The sequence below is a fragment of the Otolemur garnettii genome, unplaced genomic scaffold (genome assembly GCF_000181295.1).
Source record: "Otolemur garnettii isolate 467f Iridium unplaced genomic scaffold, OtoGar3 scaffold00078, whole genome shotgun sequence".
Lineage (NCBI taxonomy): Eukaryota > Metazoa > Chordata > Mammalia > Primates > Galagidae > Otolemur > Otolemur garnettii.
Window position 1 is genome coordinate 9,224,207 of NW_003852473.1, and position 22,889 is coordinate 9,247,095.

At 39.8% G+C, this 22,889-nt stretch overlaps 1 protein-coding gene across 5 annotated transcripts in view; it reads left to right on the forward strand.

Moving 5' to 3' along the window:
- PLD1 (phospholipase D1) overlaps positions 1-22,889 on the forward strand; it is a 301,656-nt gene that overhangs the window by 39,689 nt on the left and 239,078 nt on the right. For 4 of the 5 annotated variants that reach the window (XM_003794294.3, XM_012807919.2, XM_023515752.1 and 1 more), the window contains exon 1: positions 9,342-9,416. The exons of the other annotated variant lie outside the window; for it this stretch is intronic. The gene's annotated coding sequence lies outside the window, so the exon portion shown is untranslated. Of the gene's footprint in view, positions 1-9,341; positions 9,417-22,889 lie in introns of those variants that run through there. 5 annotated transcript variants of the gene reach the window in all.

Here is a 22,889-nt window from a genome sequence, read left to right on the forward strand (position 1 = left end):
AAAAAAAAAAAAAAAGAGTGTTACATGGACTACTGCAAGGTGTTAATATCTGTTGCTTTAGATTTTTGTATTATGGGTATTAGCCCATTATTAGCTTCTGCTTTTAGAAGGTATTGTTTGTTTGTTTGTTTTGAGACAGAGTCTCACTTTGTCTCCCTTGGTAGAGTGCTGTGGTGTCACAGCTCACGGCAGTCTCAAACTCTTGGGCTTAAACAATCCTCTTGCCTCAGCCTCCCAAGTAGGTAGGACTACAGGAACCTGCCACAACACTTGGCTATTATTTATTTATTTATTGCCATTTTTGGCTGGGGCTTGGTTTGAACCCACCACCTCTGGTACATGGGGCTTGCACCCCACTCCTTTGAGCCACAAGCACCGTCCTCACCTGGCTATTTTTAAAGACAGGGGTCTTGCTCTGGCTCAGGCTGGTCTTGAACCTGTGAGCTCAGGCAATCTACCTGCTTCAGCCTCCCAGAGTGCTAGGATTATAGGTGTGAACTTCCATATACAGCCAGAGGGTATTGTTTCTGATTGGGCTAGATGGTGGGATTTTTTTTTTTTTTTTTGTTGGAGCTGGGTTTGAACCTGTCACCTCTGACATATGGGGCCGGCACCCTACCCTTTTGAGCCATAGGCACTGCCATAGATGGTGAGATTTTTTAATTTAATTTGGACTAGTTGAGCATATCTCGCTCTTCCCACCTGTCCCTCGGTAGCCCATACTTCTGGGTTAATTTGTCTCTAAAAAGGGAAGGCATAGTATAGGTTCTTATCACATATTCATATAAGTGGTTGTTCCTGCTTTAGTTTGCATGTCCCTCCCCAAAAGGGGAGCAGGACTTTCAGGCATGATTAGGAAGGGGTGAGAGAATAGCCAATCACCTCAATTGCTAAAGGCTAAGAGAAGAATTTGGTAGTAGCTTTCCAGATACCCCCTGTATAGTTACAGATTTGGGGGACAGAAGACCAGGTTTAGAGAGGAATATAGAAAAGGTTGGTCCAGTGTTCAGAAGAAACTCTGCCTCCTGGCTCTCCACTATGAGGCAGACCTGGGGCTCTTGAGGGGTGTTGACACAAGCTGGATACATGAGAAATTACCCCAGGCACCCCAGTCCAGCTTGGAGGCTGATGGACATAGCTGTCCCAGGACTCCTTCACCTTTGGGGATGGGCTGGCCCTCCAGTGGTCACCCTTGCATTCTGTACAGGGGCACAGTGGCTTGCCTGACAGGTGGTGCTCCCAGGGCCAATCTCTCCTGAAGTGGCCAGTCTGACCACATTGGAAGCACTTGTCCTTAGCTCCCCTGACTTCCTTCTGCCCTGAATGATTCCCTTTTGTCGGAGTGACATTACTAGAGCTGTTATTCTTTTTAAAAATTCCTTCTCTCTTTTTTCTCCTCTTCTTCCTGATCTCGATTATAAAAGACTACTATGGCCATTTTAAGAATATTTTCCAGGTTATGATCTGGGCCTAGAGTCAATTTCTGGAGTTTTCTTCAAATGTCTGGAGCTGCCTGTATGATGAATTTATCTTTTAAAAATAATTTAAAAGAGTTGGTGTGTTTTCTCATTGCCTCCCTAAGCTGCTAAGGAAAGGCTGAGAGATTTTTACTTTGCTCCTGGTACAATAGTAGACAACTTAGAATAATTCATAGGCTTTTTCTTGGATCAATGTAAACCTTCCAGGATACATGTTCATATCACTAGAAAAAGTTTATATCACTAGTTACCTTGTTTCTCAGGGTCCTATTCAAGATTCTCAAAGGGAACTGCTTGTCTCCCCATGGGGAAACTGTCCCTTTCCTCAGGAGGCATACCACTATCAGTATTGGACATGAACCACAAATCATCCCACTTTCTAGCTTTATCTAGGATTTCATTTTTCTCACTTAAATTTTGATCTAGTAGTAGCATTACGGCTCTCTAAGAGAGGTCAAAGCTTTGTCCTAACCCTTGGAGAATATCTGTGTACCTATTTGGGTCATCCAAAAATTTCCCTAAATCAACTTCAGTTTGTTTTAAATCTGCTAGAGAAAATGGAGTGAATATTCGCACATTTCCCCTTTCACTGCCTACAGTCTACTAAGGGACACAAAGAAGGATATGGTTGTTTACCTGGGGTCCCAAAAGGACCAGAAGAAACTCTTGAAACATTGTTTCTTGGGGTTTTCTAAAGGCATCAAGGAAGGTGCAGAAGTGGATGGTGGGTTTGAACTAGGTGGATGGTGGGTTTGAACTAGACAGCATCTCTGTCAGGAATCCCTGGCCATTTGGGAAAGTTACTACAGCCAGGAGAGCTGAATCTATCTGACAGGTTTTACACAGTTGGGGATTATCTCTGAGAAAAAAGAAAGCTTGTATATAGAACACTTCAGACCACTTCCCTTCTTGTTTACCATAACTTTAGAGTACCCTCTGGTGGTTACTGTTCATTGTTGGAGAGTTGATACTGAGGCCAGGCCTGGGTGCAGAAGAAAACCACACATTCTTTCTTCAGCATTTGGGGATCAAACATGTCCCAGTGTTTCAGAATACAGTCTAGCAGTGTGTTTGGCAGACTAGGCTGAAATATCAGGTACTCAGGAGCTATAGTGGCTCCACCTGATGCCAGGTCTCTTGCCAAGAGAACATGTTACCTGGGAATTCTCTTAGATAGAGAACATTACCCATCTGTGGGAAAGAACAAATGTCCAGCATCTTAAATCAGTCTCACTCTCTGTGTTCTGAGTTGTCAAAGTGTCTTCTGACCAACCCAGAAAGCCTTCCAGCCAAAGAAAAGGAAGCGTCCTTCCAATGCTTGGGAAAGAATTCCTAAGAAGAGTGGCCTCCTCAGCTCATGTGCTTGTCTGGATTTAGCCACAATTACCAGTATAGCGCTTTGGTACCTGTTGGGTCTCCTATTTTTATTACTTGCCAGCAGGTAATTGAGAAATCAGGTATCCGGGAGCTTGGTCCCACTTGATGCAAGTTTTGCCCTTTTCTGCACCTGCCATTGAGTATATACCTGTCAATCAAAGTGGGGATGAGCCCCACCCTGGAGAAAATGACTGTGAGGTGCTTGCATGTGTAACCTTTTACAGTTTTTACAAGCTTTTTCTAAATTCCCAGTAATAAAGGAAAATAGGTTTTTTACTGTGAGCAGGTCTTAAATGCTATGTTTTCCAGCCTCTTTTCTTCCCCCCAAAGTTAGCAAAGTAACAATAATTAAACTCAAGGTTGAGAGACATTCTAAAATTTTTGCATTAGAACCAGCTACAACCAGCCCAACTCTTAGAGAAACCTGGAATGACTTTGAACCCTTCCATTTACAATACACCAGAAAAAAATGAAATACCCAGGGTCATTTTCTTTGCCTTTCTTCATTTTTAAAGGTTTTCTTTCTTTCCTTTTTTTCTTTTAAAGAAGAGACTGAACTGTAGCTTAGGATTTAGGGCCATTCTTACCACAGGGGTTGCCTAGGGCTTTCCCTCACGGGCTTCTGGTTGCCCAGAGAAGTCAGGTAGGGGAATCATTTTGCCTTCTGTTTAGAGCTAACTGCTAAGTCTCTGTTCAGTGGGTAGGGCATCGGCCACATACACTGAGGCTGGAGGGTTTGAACCCAGCCTGGGCCAGCTAAAACTATAATGACAACTGCAACAACAACAACAAAAAAAATAGCTGGGCATTGTGGTAGGCACCTGTAGTCCCACCTACTTGGGAGGCTGAAGCAAGAGAAGCTCTTAAGCCCAAGAGTTTGAGGTTGCTGTGAGCTATTCTACCTAGAATGACAGCTTGAGACTCTGTCTCAAAAAAAAAAAAAAAAAAAGTTCAGTTTTTTTCCTCAAACACACAAAAAGGCAGTTGAATTTAATTTTGTAGTGAAGGCGATGAAAAGGACCTTTCTGAAACATGCTTATGATATCTGAAAATACCAGAAAGAGCCAGAACAAACTTAACTAAATATAGAAAGCAAACCTTTACCAACACTAAAACAAAGCATGCAAACCACAAGGCGATAGAGAGAAAGTGGCAGGGATTTATAGAGATAAATAGAAAAAGTCTGGGACCATGGAAGAGAAGAGAAGATAGTAGAAGAGTTGGGAGACTACTTTTTCAGAAGCCCTCCAGTGCCCTGGGGTCAGAACCATTGCTAGGGACCCCAGGACCTCTGGGTGTTATTTCTGTTTTGCTCTGCTCTCAATCAGAGAAAAGGGGTCGAGACAGAACTGGCTCAGAAGCCTCCTAACTTTCGCTATGGCTTCTTTCTTTTTTATTAAGTTTATTCAGTCTAGTTTTTCAACAGTCACATTACTACTACCTCACTATTTTTTTTTTTCAGTTTCTGGCTGGGGCTGGGTTTGAACCTGTCACCTCCGGCATATGGGGCTAGTGCCCTACTCCTTTGAGCCATAGGCGCCACCCTGCTATGGCTTCTTTCTTTTGGAGCCAAGGTGAATTAGAAAATTCCTTCCCCAACAGCCTCTGGCCATAACCTAGAGGTCAGCAGTAGTGCTGTGTACTTTCAGGGGCTGACGGCATCCAAATTATTATCTCCGTTATCACGATTATAGAGAAAAACAAGATAGGTGAGTGGTCCCATTGCTTACTACAAATCTTCAATCCTGGATGATGCCCCCAAGATATGTCACCAGAATTTCTTCTTCAGTAGGTCCTTGGTCTCAGGGATTTGAAGAATGAACCCATGGACCACAGATCAGTGGGAAGATAGGGTTTTATTAGACAGAAAGGAATACAGAAGGAGTAAAAAGTACCAGAACATCTGGCACAGGGGGAGACCCAAGTCAGAAATCCCTCCAGTGGGTTTAGGAGTATACATCACACTTTAGCCAGGACTTGGTAGTTGGAAAAACACTTTTTCGAAGTCACCGAGTGTATTAACAAATGAATGCAGTCTCTCCAGCCCTGGGCATAAGTTCAGGGTGTTTCCTTCATGAAATTGCTCAGGCTTAGGAAAACTGAGTTCCCCTATCCAGCCTTGAATGGGGGAATGCTGATCACTGTGACCACAGCTCAGTGACAGATGCCACCATCCATCTGGGGCTGGCACAGTGCTGGGGCCTAGGAATTGGTGTCTTCTTAGACCATTCTGTGCTGGGCCAGTTGGAACTGCCTGTGAGTTCCTGTTGGGGTCCCAGGGTTGAGCTGATGTGCTCACGTAGGAAAGAACTTTGCTCACACAAATGAAGGAGGATGACTTCTGTTACCTTAGGGCGTGGATTAGGTGGCGGAAAAACACAAAATCTGAAGTCTTGGGTTTACATTCTGGATTTGAATGCTGGCTTCATCTCCTACCAGGGTCCCTGTTCCTAAATGCCATTTTAAGTGTCTTCCAGTGGCTTTTCCCTTTCCTTTTAAGTCTGATGTTCCTTACTTTTTTTGTGTGCCATGGGACTTCTTTGACAATCTAATGAAATTAATGATCAATCTACAGAATAACGTTTACCATGTAAGGATTATTTAACATAAATTTACTACATAAAATTAAAATGCATAGGATTATAAAGGAAACCAGTTATACGAAGTTATCAACATACTAGGTAAATATGCAATACTGTAACCCATGCTGTTTATCAAAGTGTATCACTTGCCAATATCTAGTGGCAGCTCTACAACTATTGTAATTTGAAGAGTGATAAATAAAGTTGATACTTTGAGATATTTGCAATAACTATAATGTGATATGTAAATATATTTTATTCTATAAATGAGAAGTCACAGGAATGGCTAATTTTACTGTGGATTTTTTTTTAAATTTACATTCATTTATTTTAATTCACTGGTTCTTAACATTAACAGACCCTCTTTTTTTAAAATTAAATGATAGCTGTGTACATTAATGCAATCTTGGGGTACAGTGTGGTGTTTTCATATACAATGTGAAATATTTTCATCAAACTGGTTAACATAGCCCTTATGTCATTTTCTTAGTTATTGTGTTAAGACGTTTATAGTCTACTCTTAGAAAGATTCACTTGTACCCTTGTAAGATAAACCATAGAAGTGATCTCTCCAATCACCCTCCCTCCACCCATCCCCCCCCCGTGGATTTTTTTTAACCTATATTTGTAATTAGAAAGAAATTCAGTGAGAGGTTAGTGGAAATAAAAATGAAAAAATTTCCCACCCACATCCTGATTTTGTCTGATATACTCAGAACCTCTCGCCTTAAAACTTCACCCTTGCCTCCTATTCTGTTCTTTCGTCAGAGGCCAATTGTGTGCGCTACTGGCCCCCAGCTGCCTCTGCCCTTCTCCTGTCAGTGACACCTACATGTCACTTTTCTGCTGAGAGGAGGGGCACAAGGCCTGCCTCTCCCACAGGGGCTTAGACCTAGCTTCCTAAAGCAAACTCCTAGATATGGCCCTCCTACACCCTTTTCCCACCATCCTGCTCCTGCTCCTGGCTCCTGGTTCCCTAGCTCCCTGAATGGCATTCACAATCATGCGTGGCTCAGCCTCAAACCTGGCTGGACGAGGGAGAGAGCTAGTGGACAAGCTGCGGCCCAGGTTACCCTACTCCTTCTACCAGTTAAACTCGGTGAAAGTGTAAACGTGCACATTTTAAAGCACTGGTCTGTCCTTCCCTTTACCTGGAATGTCTTTGCAATTTTTTCTTGCCCAGCAAGCCTTGGTTCCTCCTACTTAACCTTTCAACCTACACATTGGGTTACTTTCTGGTTCAAAATCTTTTCGAGATGATTCTTTGTCCCCATGATATGGCACCAGAGGCTTCCCTTCCACACAGCATTTCCTCCGACCAGACCTGCAGCCTCTCCAGGCTCACTGCAGGCAGTTCCTCTCAGCACCCTCCACTTTCCCCCGCCTTGAGAGCTGATGCCTTAAGGTCTCAGTTCTGTGGCTGCTTCTCTGGAAAACCTTCATGAGAACTGTTCAGAGAAGTTATTGTTCATTTCTTCCCCCTCTGTTGCATTTGTTTAGGACCTGGCAGGGTTTCACAAGAGGTGTGTGCTCAGGAAGATAGTTCTGTAGCATACAGTGTGGGGTGCTGACAGGGGTCTAATCCCAGCTCCACGTCTAACAGTGAGACCTTGGCAAAGTACTTACTTATGGGATGCCTCACTTTTCTCATCTGTAAAACTGCCTCGTCTGTAAAACTAATAATAGAATGGTTCAAATAAGTTGGTACTTATAAAACACTTTAGGACCAAGTGTGGCACATAGGAAGAGCTCTAATAATAGTGTGGCTTGGGCTCATTAAAAAATCAATCCTACTATAATTTTTGCTGGGGTTTTATTAAAGAGCATGGCAACTTTGTCAAAGACCATAGTGCATTACAAAATATTTACTGTTCTTAATCTTCGTTGAGGTTAATATCAAACATTGATATTAGCAGAATTAATTTATATGAATCTAAAGGAAATAATTTTTGACAGAAAGATAAGGAAAATCCTTGGGATACAGGTTTTTGACAGAACAATGGAGAATAGTCTCACAGCAGTTTATCTAGTGAAGTTAGGGATTTATTTGTATTTCTTCCGTTTCAAAGATTGTTTTGATCTCACAGGAATATTTCTCGAAGCTGTTTGAGTAGAGGAGAGATCATATCATTATTATTAGAGGATTTACCTGGGCATACAAACCAACATATATGTTTGCAAACCAGATCCACATAAAAGGGATAGTTTTTAATAGAATTACATTTTTTCCATGAGCATTTTCGTATCTTCTGAAAATATTATGCTCTTGTGGAAAAATTTTAATAATCCTTAACCACACATTGTAAGTAAAATTAATGTACTCTTATGATTGATTCTCTCTCATTTTTTCTTCCAATATCAAAGTGATATTATTTCTCTTTGAGGCTCATTCAACTCTCCCAGCCTGCTTTTGGTTTTGCCAGCAGGTGGGGCACTAGCTCCTTTACAGGCAAGAGGTGCTCTGAGCCCAGCTTCTCACCAGGTTGACTGTCCTGCTCCCTTGCTCCAAGAGGCCCCCAGGGGATGCAGCCTCAGGGGAGTGGGAGGGGAGTGTGGGGTGAGTGTCAGATCTGAAATAGTCTCCAGGATGTGCATGGCTGACCTCATTGAGATGTTTCATAGGTTTTGAGTAACTTAAATTTTACCAGAAATAGATGTAAATCTATTTGGCAACAAGTGAATCAATCTTTTCTTGGCATATTTTGTCCAGTCTTATAGTGCAGAAGAAATAATAATCAAAGTAGAAAATCTTGCCCATTATGTTAAAATAGGTCTTATTTATAGCAGAAATCAGAAAATCAAGTCATCATAACTGAAAACCAGGGAAATTGTATATTGAATTATGTATACTGAATGTATATACATTGTGTTAAAAGCTGAGTATAGATTCTTATTCTTTCTTGAGCAATATACTGGAACATTATTGACTATTTTTAACACTTAACTGCCTTAAAGAAATTACCAATTAAATTTTTCTAGAATGAAAAATAAATTTAAATTTCTTAACTTGAACCATAGTGACATTAAGTTTCATTTTACTTATTTATTTTGCCTTCAGACATTTTATTTTATTTTATATTGAGGAAAAAGAATGGGAAGAAAATGCCTACTATATGAAAAGAACACACATTTAGCTGTTTGCAACTCTTTATCTTCTGAAGGCAATAATATTTAAAGAGATAACTTTTTGTATGTCATATGCCATAATGTGCATGTACATGTAAACATCAAGATATTGCATTCTAAATGTGGGTGCTTTTAAGATTTGTAGACACCAAGTCAGAATCAGAAGTTAGTCTTTTTGACCAACTTTCCTCTTGAACGTGTATTAATGTTTGGACGTTGGGATTGATGAAGTTTTAGACTTATTTAATGCTATCAAAAATATGAAAATAGTGATATTATATCAGTTTGATTCTCAGAAATAACTTTATATGTCCCTCTTATACAGTGTAAAATTACAGTGTTCTATGGTCCATAAGCACCACCCAGCTTACACAGGGTAAAAGTTGTTTAGTGGCCCTAATGCAGGGCAGACTGTATCCCTCTTGTTTAAAATAAATAGAGTCACTTTAATACAATGTCTGAGGACAGAAAAGGGAGAGAGAGCTCTTTGAGTCTGTGCTATAGTTATCTTGGGCAAGCAAGTACAGAAATGAAGCCTGAAGTCTCAGCTCATTCTGTATGTGGGTTTTCTTTCTCACAGCAGTCTAGTGTCTGTTTAACACATGGGAGTGGTTTCAATTCTTTACTAAAGCTTATAGGCTGACGCTTTGTGAGCTCCACTGCAACTGAAGTTGCCAGTTGGGAGTCACTAAAACTGGGCGTGGGAACAGGGCGGCTTTCCCTGTTTCTGTGGATTCTCAGAGTAGCCAGTGTTTCCCCCTCAGCTATCAGCTGCTTCGGAGGGAGATTGGTTCCTTAGTAAGGGTTCCTTCTTTCAAGTGGTATGGAGTGGCTACTTTCACGGAGGCACCAGGTTAGTAAATCATGTTTTGAACTTTCTGCTGCATGGGCCAGATTTTCTTTCTGTGGTTGCAGGGAGCTGACCTGGCAGACAGGGTGGCAGTGGTGCTGCTGCTGTGTTCTTTTAGCAAACAACACGAGCTTGTTGATCCTACAAAGGTTTGGCGCATTATGTTTCTCCTTATAATCTACTCACCATTTGATAATCTTACATGCAAGTAAAAGCCAAGAGGAAATAACATACCAGTGTTGAATTTGCAGCCTAGAAATTTGTAATTGTTTATATACACTTCAGTTCCTTTTTATTTTGTAATAATTACTTCCTTTGTGTACTTTCATTAAATCTTGAGGTATAACTATAATTTTATACACAGTTGGTTTTAATTGCTTGAACATTCAGCAGTGTGTGCCACCCTAGTGAGTGTTGCCGTCACTCACCACACTTGTCTGTGCTTGTTTGATGCATGGTTTTCCCTTGGGCCTACTCCCTGGATTTACCAGGAACCAGAATATCATTTTTAATTTTCTCTTTGAAAGGTTTGGCACTTTTCTATAATACCTCATAAAATACCAGTGATATTTTATAGCAGTTGACTTAGGCAGAGCTACAGGTGGATTAAGCCCAGCTGAATCTCTTTCTCATTTGTCACTATTTTTATGCTCCAGTGACTCTTCAGAATGCGAGATTACCCTAGGAATAAACAACTATAAAAATGGGGTGTGACTTGCAAAACATACAAGTATTGTTAATATTAATTACGAAATCAAATGCCAGGAAAATATCTTTCTTAATCTCATTAAATATCCAGAGAGCAAGTTTAGTTTTGTTAATCTGCTCCGAAGCATTCTGGCATGAAATTGTTCCATAAGAATAGTTCAATTTCATAATGTCTTAAAGTTTGCAACACTTTGTGAAAGTTAGCTTTTTTGCTGTATGTTATTTTAAGTATGATTTAGTTCAGGGAAATTATGAATGCTTTAAAATATGGTAATATGCTTCTCTTACTGCCATTTTATTCTCCTCTTTTATTCCTTCCACTGGGAAATTCAGAGCAGCAGAAAGGGTCTTGTCTTTCATGTTCTCTGTTCAAAAAAACATTGAGGTCAAATCTGTGAAATGTAGAACATACATGTTTTGGCACAATAATCAAGTAAATGAGGTGAGAGCTATGTTGATTGGTTTAATGTAACCACATTAGATTGTATAAAAAAAAATCAGCACATTGTACCCCACATATGCATGAAAGTATTCATGATCTATGTGTATTTGACTTAATAAAAAAAAAAGGAAAAAAAAACATTGAGGGAGAAGGGAAGATGGAAATGGACTTAAATAAAATCTTTGAAGTGATATGCTAAACTTTAAGCTGAAGTTGAAGCTGTAAAGTTGTCTGCATACCATTTCAGGGTCACAGATGTGACTGTCTTTCATATCCCAGGAAGTGATTGCACAGACATCTGATGGCTCTGCCTCACAGACATTTTCTTTAACAGCAAATCCATTAGGTCATTTTAGCTTTCTAAACGGTGCAAAGATTTCTATGACTTTCCTATGTTTTACATATATGCCAGACATACATGCTATTATGCAATTATTAATTATTAAGTGCTATTAATTTAAATTTTAAGGAGAATCTTTTGTCAACTTGCTTGAAGCTGCTTGATTTTTTAAAGAAAAGTTAAGATGTGTTAACATTGGTTGCTTGTTTATGTTTAGTGGGTATAGGTAAAAGTCTTTAAAGAGCTTACACAGAACCAATTTGTATCTTACAGATCTCTGTTTTTGTTTCCACGTGCTTCACAGACTTTTCTTCCAGAGTTAATAACAAAGTAAAATACTACTGATTAGAAACAGAAACATGCAGTGTGGCAAAGGATGACTGGCAAAGAGAGAAACTCCTTAAAAATCAGACTTTTTAGGGTTTTCCCAAACACTTACACATTAAAATATGTTTTCCCCAAAAGTGAGGAGAAAAAAATGATTGCAGGGCGGCGCTGCCTATGGCTCAGTGAGTAGGGCACCGGCCCCATATACCAAGGGTGGCTGGTTCAAATCCCAGCCCTGGCCAAACTGCAACAAAAAATAGCCAGGCGTTGTGGCAGGCACCTGTCGTTCCATCTACTAGTGAGGCTGAGGCAAGAGAATTGCCTAAGTCCAGGAGTTGGAGGTCGCTGTGAACTGTGACACCAAGGGCAATAAAGTGAGACTCTGTCTCTAAAAAAACCCCCCAAAAAACCAACAACAACAACAACAACAACAACAACAGCAACAAAACGATTGCAGAGCATCCAAAATATGTAAATTTGGATAAAGTGTGTAAGCAAATCTTAAGTTACCCTCATTTCAGATTGGGGGCACATATTGCAATTCTTGTTCTCACTTCACTTGGCTGGTTTTGTTACATCTTTGCCTTTTGGCTAAAATCGAGTAGAGATGGGCACACTGGTATTTCCCATCACATACCATCTAATTCTAAGTGGGGCTTTATGCTGATTGCTTTTTATCCAGCACACATTCTTATGATAGCCCAAGTGCTGCAGGTGTCTTCTACACCTCACATGATTTATGAGCCTAGCCCATGACCCAGAATCTGAGTTTCAGGGTTGGTGACAAATCCTTATTCGTCAACTTGAATTGGCTCACACCCAAAACATGGAAAAATTTAATGGCATTTGTAGATCAGGACCCTGAGGAAGGAAATAAATAAGTAAAAGTAGTTGTGTTATTAAAGATGGGTTTTCTGATTGCTGAGCCTTGATAGATTTTTCCCTGACCCTCCAGTTCCACTCCCTCCCCACTCCTGCCCACTGTCTGGGTCTTTGCCCTGTGATTTGGGATGGTGGGTTCTTGTCTGTAGTTCACTGCCTCGTCAGACTCGTGCAATGATGGCGATGAGCGGTGCCACCCCTGCCGTTTCTGTGCTGAATCTCCTGGTTCTTGTCCTTTACCCTGCCTGCCCATGGTGCTGGTGTGTGTGGGTCTTGTGCCCTTGTATGAGAAAGTGTGGGAGATCGTGATGTTCTCCACCCTGGAAATTCACTGTTTGAGTAATGGCAGTAAATACTAATTTCCCAGAGAGATTACAGAAGCTGAGGGCAGATGATACTTCTGGAGCTTGCTTGCTTCATTCTGGAGGACACAGAATGAAGTTAGACCTTCCAAGTCAGAAATTGGACCTAAAACTCAAAGTTAGACCTGGAATTTCTGGGGCACTAGTAGTGGGAGTCATAGTAGGAGTGGTGGAGTAGTGGTGAAAGTGGTAGTAACGAACACTCAGAAGGCTTTGTGAAGGGCAACTGCTATTCCCAGTCTCCTGTGTAATCCACACAACAACACTGAGAGGTAGATTGTTTTTATTGTTTTAATTGTATGGTTCAAGGAAACTGCCCCAGAATGTTTAAGTTGATCTAAGTTGGAGAAGCTTAGTAAGTAGCAGTAAGAGTATTGTGCCTTGGACACTGTGCTGGGGAAACTGGTAAACTGTTATTTTCAGGCTGTATATAGTCTAATGCTTATTACTGTGAACAACCACATAAGTTCTGACATCCACAATGCTCTTCACATTGAACATGCCCTATTCTCCTGCTGCCAACCAGCAAGACCAGCCCCTCTGCCCTTGTTCTGCTGGGATGGAGTGGGTGGGCTTCTCTTCTGCTTTCTTACCTGGTCTGCTGGTAACCAGTGTCAAAACCTGGTTACTAGTGGTAGGTTATAGAGGTAGCCCTTAGTCAGTAAATGAGACCAGTGGTGATCAGTCCACATGAAGAGTAAGTCCACCACTTAAGCTCATCTTGAAACTTTTGAGACATTTTAAGGCTAAAATAATAAAACCACGAAGCTAGGAATTTGGACCTTCTAATTGTTCCGTTTTAATTTGGCCTGTATGAGTGGCCTCTTTATTCCCTGGCAGTATGATCCTGCTGATAATCAAAGCTCTGTCTATTTTGTCAGTCTTGAAGGATCTCTGAAGCTTAGAGGAAAGCCAACATTATGAACCATGTATTTCCATTAAAAACGTAAATGTGCATTTCAAAAATGTTGGGCTGATAAATTACACTAGATTTGGCTAAACTGTAAACATGTGAAATAAGTTTGGAACCTTTAACAATATACAACAAGATAGCCCAGATAGATTAAGGAGCTAAGCTGTATTTAAAAAAAGGAGAGTAAAAACCAAATAATAAAAGTCAGATTTTTGGGTGGGAAAGCATGTTCTCTTCTCAAAATCCATAGAGAAAAGTCACAAAAGGAATAATTAGATTTGAATTTTCTAGGTAGGGGTGTAAAAGCTTTAAATACGAAAAAAAGTTCATTGAAGCATTTATTACCCTGAAAAATCATAAATAATAAAAATATACAGTAGAAGAAGAAAATTACACGGTGGGCCATTACAATTTTATTTATGAAAAATTACAATAGGAGGAAATGGTGATGATGGATCTGTAGTCACAGCTCCCTGCACCTTCATGCTCCTGGACTCAAGCAATCCTTCTACCTTAGCAGCCTAAGTAGTTGGAAGGACAGGTGCCATCCACCACATCTGGCTATTTTTGTTTTTTAATTTTTTGTAGAGACAGACTCTTAAACTACTGACCTCAAGCATTCTCCTTGAGTTGGCCTCCCAAAGTGCTAGGATTATAGGTGTGAGCCATTATGCATGCCAGTGATAATGGCTCTTTCAGTTAAAATGCAAGATATCAAATTATTTGCACAGCACATACCTGAATGTGTTTGATGTATCGATCTATGCATGGGTTGTTCTTAAGGGGACCACAGAAAGATTATCACCTTAATTTAATAGGGGTTTAAGGGTTAATTGAAGGTTTATATTTTCTTTTACTTTTCTGCATATTGGTATTTTTAAACATGATTATATTTAGAAAAAAAAGGAAAAAATATTCATGGACGGAAAAAAATGAGAACAAGATAGACCAAAATTTAATAGTAGACTAATATTATTCATAATCAGCTTGTGGCTATAAGAATGGTTTTAGTTTCCTAAAATTGTTCATAGATGTAAGATTTCCTTTAATAAGAATTTACTGTTTTTGTAATAAAGATTAAAATAGATTAGGAATGACAGGTTAAAGTTGGGGCAAGAACAGGATAATTTTACTTTGGAGAATAATTTGTTTTGCAGAACTTATGCATTATGTTATAAAACTGCTCTTTTTATTTGTCTGCATCAGGCTTAAAATTTTAGGTGTATAGCTAACCAAATTATAAGATATGTAATTTATTTAACAAGGGATGTGGGAGGAAGCTCACTCAAAAACTTTAAGCAGCAGTGCAGGAAGAATACTTTGAGGGATTTTCAGTGTACCCACAGGTCTGGAGGATAACATTTCTTTGGTCAAAAACAGGTGATATTATAGAAAGGAACAAGTTAACATATGAGGACAAGGCTTAGGAGAGGTGATTTGAATGATGAGGATGGGAGAAAACCTGAAAGTAGCTGACTTCCCTGTTCCCCACTCATCTTAAAGAAGTCACTGAAGCTGGAGCTACTGAGGCATCCAGGGCACAAGGTTCTGGGAGTCTCCACTGGAGCCCTTTGGGGTCCACTTAGTGATTCCTCCATGGCAGCTCTTCATAATATCTTACTCTGCTCCTTTGAACACATTTTAGAAAGAGTGAGTGAAGGGTGGCACCTTTGGCTCAGAGTAAGGTGCTGGCCTGGCCAAAACTGCAAAGAAAAAAATAAAAAAAGAAAGAATGAGTGAAATTATATTTCCATTTATCTTAGGCTGGTAAGAAATAAAAGCTAATACCATTTACCATTTATCTAGTGATGTTTGAGGAAGAGGCAAAAGGGTGATTCCTGCTTCCAAGGAAAGCCTCCTCCTCCACCCTCATGGCTGTTATTCTTGCCATTGTTGTCTGAACATTTTGTTCTTGGGCCCACATTTACTGAACACACATCTGGTTTCCGTGTTTGTTCTGGAAGGCAGAAGCTTCACGGAACCATGAGAGCACACTTGACACTGAGCCTGGAGATTGTTTGTTAACAGCTTTGTTGATATTGTATGATTTATAGATCATAAAGTTTTAACCTTCATAAAGCATACAATTCAATATTTTTAGAATATTTATAGAGTTGTGTGACCATCTCTATGAAGTATAATCTAGTTTTTGAATATTTGCATTACTCCAAAAAGAAACTTTATGCCCACTCTCCTTCCTGCCCCACTCCCAGCAGCCCTTATTCCTACTTTCTCTTTCTAGCTTTGCCCATTCTGAATATTGGGTCTGAATGGACTTATATAGTGTGCATGAGGCCTGGAATTTATTCTGATGCTCAAAGACCACTTAGGCAAACACGACCTGCTTACTGTGTGGCTCCTCCCCCCAGAAGTGGCTAGGGGTGTGAGATTAAGACCAAATGAACTCAGTCAGTTTTGCTACCTATTTTATTAGATTAAGTGACTTGTTTTGTCTTCTAGAATCCCTAACGTTTCAACTATTCAAAGTTTTGTTTTAAAAAAGTGTGTACCTATTAAGATTGGTGTAGGGTTAGGTCATTGATTATAAGCTGTGACCTTGGGCAAATTACTTGACTTCTGTAAGACTAAATTTCCTTGTCTGTAAAATGGAGATGATAATACTATTTACTTTAGAGGGCTCTTCTAAGAATTAAATTAAATAATGTATATAAAGGCCTCCCCCAGCACCTAATGCATTGTGTTAAATGAAAGTTAGCTATCATTGTTACATGTCGATTGAAAACACCTGTGGAATGTTACTTTATTTCATTTTTTATGAATTTATTTATGCTGTGCTAGATATCTGAATTGGCTTTTAAGAATATTTGCATACCATTAAACATAAACACATACATACACACACAGGAATAAAATATAAAACCCGGGATCAGAAATGATAGTATTAGTAGAAAGATAATATTAGAGAAAGTAATAACAATAGTAATGATAGCTAGCATTTACATAGCAGGGTTTTAATGAACATTCCTTTAGTGTCTTTCCTTGTGAGTTGAGGCAATAATGACAAATCAGAAATGGGTAGAAACAACCAAATGAGAGCCCAGGCTGGAAGGGACCTTTGATGGTCACTAGTCTGTCCTCACATTGTGTGTGAGACTGCCACCGATGGCAGTGTGGGGTGGTGTTGGAACTCTGAGCAAAAGGTGAGTGCCTATCTCACAAGACATATAGGTACAATTTATACATATTATAAGGCCTTACTATTAGCTAAATTAGAATTAGAGCCCAAAGTGACTCTAAAACTATATAATTAGGATATGAAATTGCCTACTCAAGGCAACCAGTTTCCTTGTTAATAGCTGTTTTAAAGAATTTTCTTACAGATGTTAAATTGAAATGTACACTTTCAAAGCACCTGTCCCCATCCCAAGAATCATAATACCTTCTTCATGAAGAACCAAACACCTAATTGGGTAGTCTTCAGGTATCTGGAACCAATTATTTGGCCCTCGTTTTCTTGCTCAGATGTCCAGGGTCATATTTATTGTTCTTTGGATCATGTACTCCAACCCACTTACCTTTTCCTTGTTTCTGGAATAGGCTTCCTGTTCAGGTGTGCCCAGTGGACCTTAAGTGGTCTTCAAGGTTTGTTTCCGATGTGCCTCCCTGTGGCATACTTCCCAGTCCCCAGTTGGGCAGCTGCTCCTCTGGGTTCCTACTGGTCTGCTCACACTGTGAGAATTTGTGGTATTCTTCCCTGGCCTGTGAACCCCCACTGGTGAGCTCTATTTACCTCTGTGCTTATAAACTCCATACTAGAACCTGACACACAGTAAATGCTTGGTAAAGTGGAAGAGAGAATTTTGATCTTACCTCATGTGGATGCCTAACTATACCTGATTTAGGAGGTAGCAGCTAATAAGAAATGTCTTTGGATGAAAAATTTATAGACAAACCTTGATTAAGTGAGAGCTGAAGCAGATGACCAAAGTCTATGGCTTCTCCTAGACCAAAAGTAACACCATCTGGGGAATATGATTGTGAAGGCAGTTCACTTGGTTACCGCATCATTCATTGTGGCTTGTAAATGAAAAGGTGCCTGCCAATATCCTGATGTAATAAAGTTCTTGTCTATTGGGGAAGGTTAATACCTACCACCTTTGCTCAGAGAAATTTAGATAAAATGATTGTAACGTTTGACAATGTGATTGAGTGACAAAGTCCAAAGTTAATTTATTATCAGCATTCAAATAAATGCTGATAAGATACAGTCCAAAGTTATGCTCCTATTTTAATCTGAGAACTCAGCAATTTTTCATGAAGTCTGTATAGAGATTTTTCCTGAAAGCCCAGACAGAAGGTTAATTTAAGAAAAATTATTAGCTGGGGCAACAAAGGAGCTGGCCTGTACCTGAAGGGAAGAATGTGGGCCTTACCAGGGTTTGCTGTTTTTATTCATGAAAACTGGTGGCAGCAATGATAGTGGCAACCTATTGTGTTTCCTTGATTCTAAGACACTATATTAATGGTAAATACACCATTAACTTTAGATCAACTTTAGAGAAAAATAGATCAAGGAAAACCCTGTTACATTAAATATAGATTTAAAATACCGTAGTTATACCAATTTCAGAAAAGTTAAAGTACATATGTGCTGGGCACAGGGGGACAGAAAGCACATCTCAGAATCAAAGAAAAATGTCATCTCTGTTTTTTAGATGAGGAAACCTAGACAGAAGGCGTTTGTGTGACTGCCATAGTGTAGAGTTCAGAGCTAGCACCAGCTGTAGTGTGTGATCCGCCCCCTCTCTGTGTGCCCCCCAAGTAGCCCTGATGTGAAGTTGCTGGCCTTGAACAAAGTGCTTTCTCTAAGAAGAGCTGCCCGTCTAGGTAACCACCATTCCGTGTGTGTGTGTGTGTGTGTGTGTGTGTGTGTGAGAGTTTACATGTAGATGAAGTATAGGTGTCCACATTTATACTGTTGAATTTTGCCTTGTTTGTTTAGCAGTAAATGACTTTGTATATGTCCCTATTCCCATATTTTAAAAGTGTAGCCACCAGTTCAAAAGTATAAATGTTTTTGTAGCTCTGTAAACCTACTATTTACTTTTGTATGAGGATGGTATATCTGTTAACAGTGCCACCAGAAATGGGATTGGTTTAGCACAATTGTTACTCATTTTTTAATACAATCCATTACTGATCGTATTTGGACTGGGAATTCGACCTGTTGTGGGAACTCACGCACATGATTCCTCCCCACCCTGGGAGTCCTCAAGCCCCTGGACATCCTTTCTGGGGCAGTGCAGCCCACTGCTCCTTTGACTCTGGGTTACAGGGGCCTCTGGCCTCTGCTTTGAATCAGACTCCTTGGAGCCGCAATGGCTTAAACTTTGCTCTGCATCTTACTTGCCTTCCAAGTTTGAGCACATTCACTTCCTCCTTTTTCTTTTATTGTAAGGCCTGGGTTATTCAATGCAGTTTATAGAAAATCTCTGAAACCAGAGGACGATTTGTGACAGTAACAGAATAAAAGTGCTGAGAAGTAAAAGTAATTCTTATTATAGATCCATGGTGATTGAAGGAGGGACATTTTGCAAAATTTTTAGGAAATTCCTGGATGATTAATTGGCAAGAAATTCACTGTAATTGTTCAAGTTCTCCCTACATGAAGACGGGGAGAGTGACAGTGCTGAGGGCTCAGAATGTGTCTTTGACAGCTTTGAGGAACAGAATCTGCCTAGTAGATTTCAAGTGACAAAAAGGATAAAACTCAAAGGAGAGAGACGATTTTCCACTGTGTCCTTTGTTATTCTTTCAGCTCTGGGAAGTTCAGATTCAGAACTGTGATTTATTTCAGTATAAATGTGATTTATTTTTTACTTTTTAAAATGAGATTAAGAAAAAAAGTCAAACATATTTCTTACCTTCTTCTGAGGCCACTTCGGGCTATGTGCATGGCTTTATAGCTGGAGTTGTTAGGGTTTATAACTCTTGCTTCACCAGGTAAGAAATATTGCACAAAGGGAACCCCATCCTGAGACTCTGACTCACGGCGCAGCATAACTCATGGCTCCTGTGAGTCACTCTGCACTTCTCAGACAAAAATGTAGGCAAAAATTTCTGTCTGAATAATGTGTGCCACTTAAAGTAAAAGCCATAAACCTTATTTAAAAACTCAAGTTTAAATCCACTTATGCTCAAGTTTAAGTTCACTTTAGTTTTGTATATGTGCTCAAAAAATGTGTAAATATTCAAAAGAATAAAGTGGCCTTGAAAAGAAGTAATTCCTGGACTGTGAAGGAAGATGGTCATATCACATAGATGTTGAAATTTATTTATCTGTAGAACAGCTCTGCTCTGCCTGATGAGTGAATAAGTACTTACCAAAGACTTATTTTATTTGCTGCATGATACATGGGTCTAAGACATGGGAAAGTTTAGAAGGGAGTGGAACTATATGTACATGCCCTATAGATTTGGTATTCTCTCAGTGATCTGGGGATCCTTTATAAATATCCGTGTGTCTACTATCCAGGAAAAGGAAGGTCCTGGTCAGCCTCAGTAGCCTACTTTGTTTCCACCGAGTACCACACTTCTGTCACATTTTCCATCTCAGATTTTCTTTCCTGTCCTAGGAAATGTATCATTTTTGGAGATAGTCTAAACCAGAACCATACAAGCTGATGTGCCGGGAAATCACATGGGTACATTGTTAAAAAGCAGATTTTGTTTCTGGAGTGTGGCCATGATTCCGTATTTCCTACAAGCTCCTATGTGATATGTGGCTTCTCTGGTGCTTGTCCATCACATCTGAGCGGCAAGGCTGAGTCCTATTGGTGCTACTCCCAGGCAGACAGATGGTAGGAAAAGGAGAGCAATAAAACAAACATGAAATGGGGGAGCCTCGAATGTCCAGTGATCACCAAGATTGCGTTGGCTGGTTTCCAGATCAGGTCAGACAGGCAGGTGCACACTGGTTAAGAACTTGGCCTTGCAGTCCTCTTTCTGCCTCCCAGCAGCCATGTCACATGGGCATGTTACTTCTCTCTCTAAAGTTCAGTTTCTGAATTTGTCACATGCTAATGACATGAAAACTTGCTTGACAGTGTGCTTATAACGATTAAATGATATAATGCATGTAAAATACTTAGTGCTAGCTAAATATTGGCTATCAAAAGTAATAATCTAGGAAACATTTATTAAACATCTAGTGCATGCCTGGCATATTAAGGTAAGTATGTGAAGATTAAAAGCCATCTCTTTCTGTGGAGATTTCATTGGTTTATTTGGGAGTCCCCAGAGTCAAGATATCCAAAACTATTCACTCCAAGGCCAGTGTCCTCTCTGCCTAAATCTGTTTACATGGTCATTGGCTGTTTTTCATGTTGAGAAGATATATTAAAACAAAGTTAGATCCTGGCTCTCTGAGGCCAAGGCAGGTGGATTACTTGAGCTCAGGAGTTCAAGCCCAGCTTGAGCAAGAGTGAGACCCCATCTGTAAAATAGAAAAATAGCTGAGCATCATAGCTAGCACCTACAGTCCCAGCTCAGGAGGCTGAGACAAGACGATCACTTGAGCCCAGGAGTTTAATGTTGCTGTGAGCTATGACACCACAGCACTCTACCAAGGGTGTCAGAGTAAGACTCTGTCTCAACACAACAACAACTCCTTCCCCTCAAAACACTCCCAGAGAAAGCTGAATTCAGATCAGTTTTAAGTAAAACCCAAGCACTATGACATACATAGTAGGTTTAGCATGTTCTAACTTTTAAAACCAAGTGACTTACATTTAGTGTTTGAGCAAGTTATGTTGGCCAGTGGAAATTAAGGGGCAAGTTTTTGTTTTGTTTTGTTTCTTTATTTGCTGAACTATTTTGATTGAGTAGCTGGAACTGAGTGGTATCAAAGGATAGGAATAATCAATTTCTATTCTGGTAGATCAAATTCTGAGGATATACTTGTCTTCCACTTTTGGTATCTGTCATTTAAAGTCATTTTAAAAGGATTTTGCAAGAACTAATTTGTTTTTCTAATAAGAGACTAAAATATTTGAACCTTGCCTCTTTACAGCAATCACCCAGAACAAAGCTGTATATTGCTACTTTTTATTCATGCTTTGTACCTTTCTTTGGAACCCTGTCTTGAAAAAGAAATGATCACTGGCCTAGAATTTCTCTTTCCTGTATGTCATTGTTTTCTCTAGTTATTGAGACTTGCATGCCTTTTCTGAATGCAGTAACAATAGCTCTCTTAGTGATACATACTTAACAGAAGCTCCCTCAGTGTGGCTTTTATGTTTGTGAAAACATAATTATCTTACTAAGTAAGGTCTACAGAGAGTAGAAAAATGGAATTAAAGTAATGTTCAATGTAGAGATTGACAGATTGCATTCTTTGTTTCCACAATCTCTTTTACCTTTTTTTTTTTTGATTATAGATAGCAGTTTTTTACTTTTGTTACAAGAAATATAAAAATAATTTTTGCCTGTGGTTATTTCTCTGCAGTGTCAAGGAAAATTGTCTGCTTTTACCTCAATATTGATGTATGTTAATATATTTTTATAACTACTTTTTCTTCCTATGTCTTTGCTGATTTTTTTTTTTTTGAGACAGGGTCTCACTCTGTCACCTTGGGTAGAGTACAGGTAGTGTCATCATAGCTCACAGCAGCCTTTAATTCCTGGCCTCAAACAATCCTTCTGCCTCAGTGTCCCAAGAAGTTGGGACTATAGACATGGGCCACCCCTCCCAGCTAACTTTTTGTTGTTGTTGTTGTTGTTGTAGTTTTGGCCGGGGCCAGGTTCGAACCTGTCACCCTCGGTATATGGGGCTGGTGCCCTACTCACTGAGCCACAGATGCCACCCTCAGCTAAGTTTTTTTTTTTTTTAAGAGATGAGATCTTGCTATGTTGACCAGGCTGGTCTCATGAACTCCTGTTCTTAAGCAATCCTCCTACCTCAGTCTTCCAAAGTGCTAGGATTACAGGTGTGATCCATGGCATCTGGACTGCTTTTGGTGATTTTTAAAAACCATCTTCATTGGGATATAAATCACTAATCATAAAATTCACCCAGTTAAAGTGAACAAGTCAATGGTTTTTAGTATATTGACAGAATTGTCTTTGCAGATTTTTGCTAGTATACTTTTCTCTTTAAACTCTGTAAACTTTATGCCTGAGAACCTCCATATTACCATTGCCTTAGTGAATTTTGCTACTACTTATAGTTTTGGGCAGATATAGGTACGATTTTAACAATTTTTAAAAACTGCTCACTTGGGGCATTTCCTGATTACATTATAGCTTTTTATTAACTTTGTATCAGTGCCATTTTAATGAGGAATTAATCTGTCCACACACCCACGTGTTATATAAGGTCCTGTGCTCCTCTACTCTTCACCTACTTTTTCTTCCCTTAAACCTCACCCCTCACACATATCCCCACTCTGACCACCTCCCTGCTCTGACCACCTCCCCGCTCTGACCACCTCCCCACTCTGACCACCTCTCTACTCTGACCACCTCTCTACTCTGACCACCT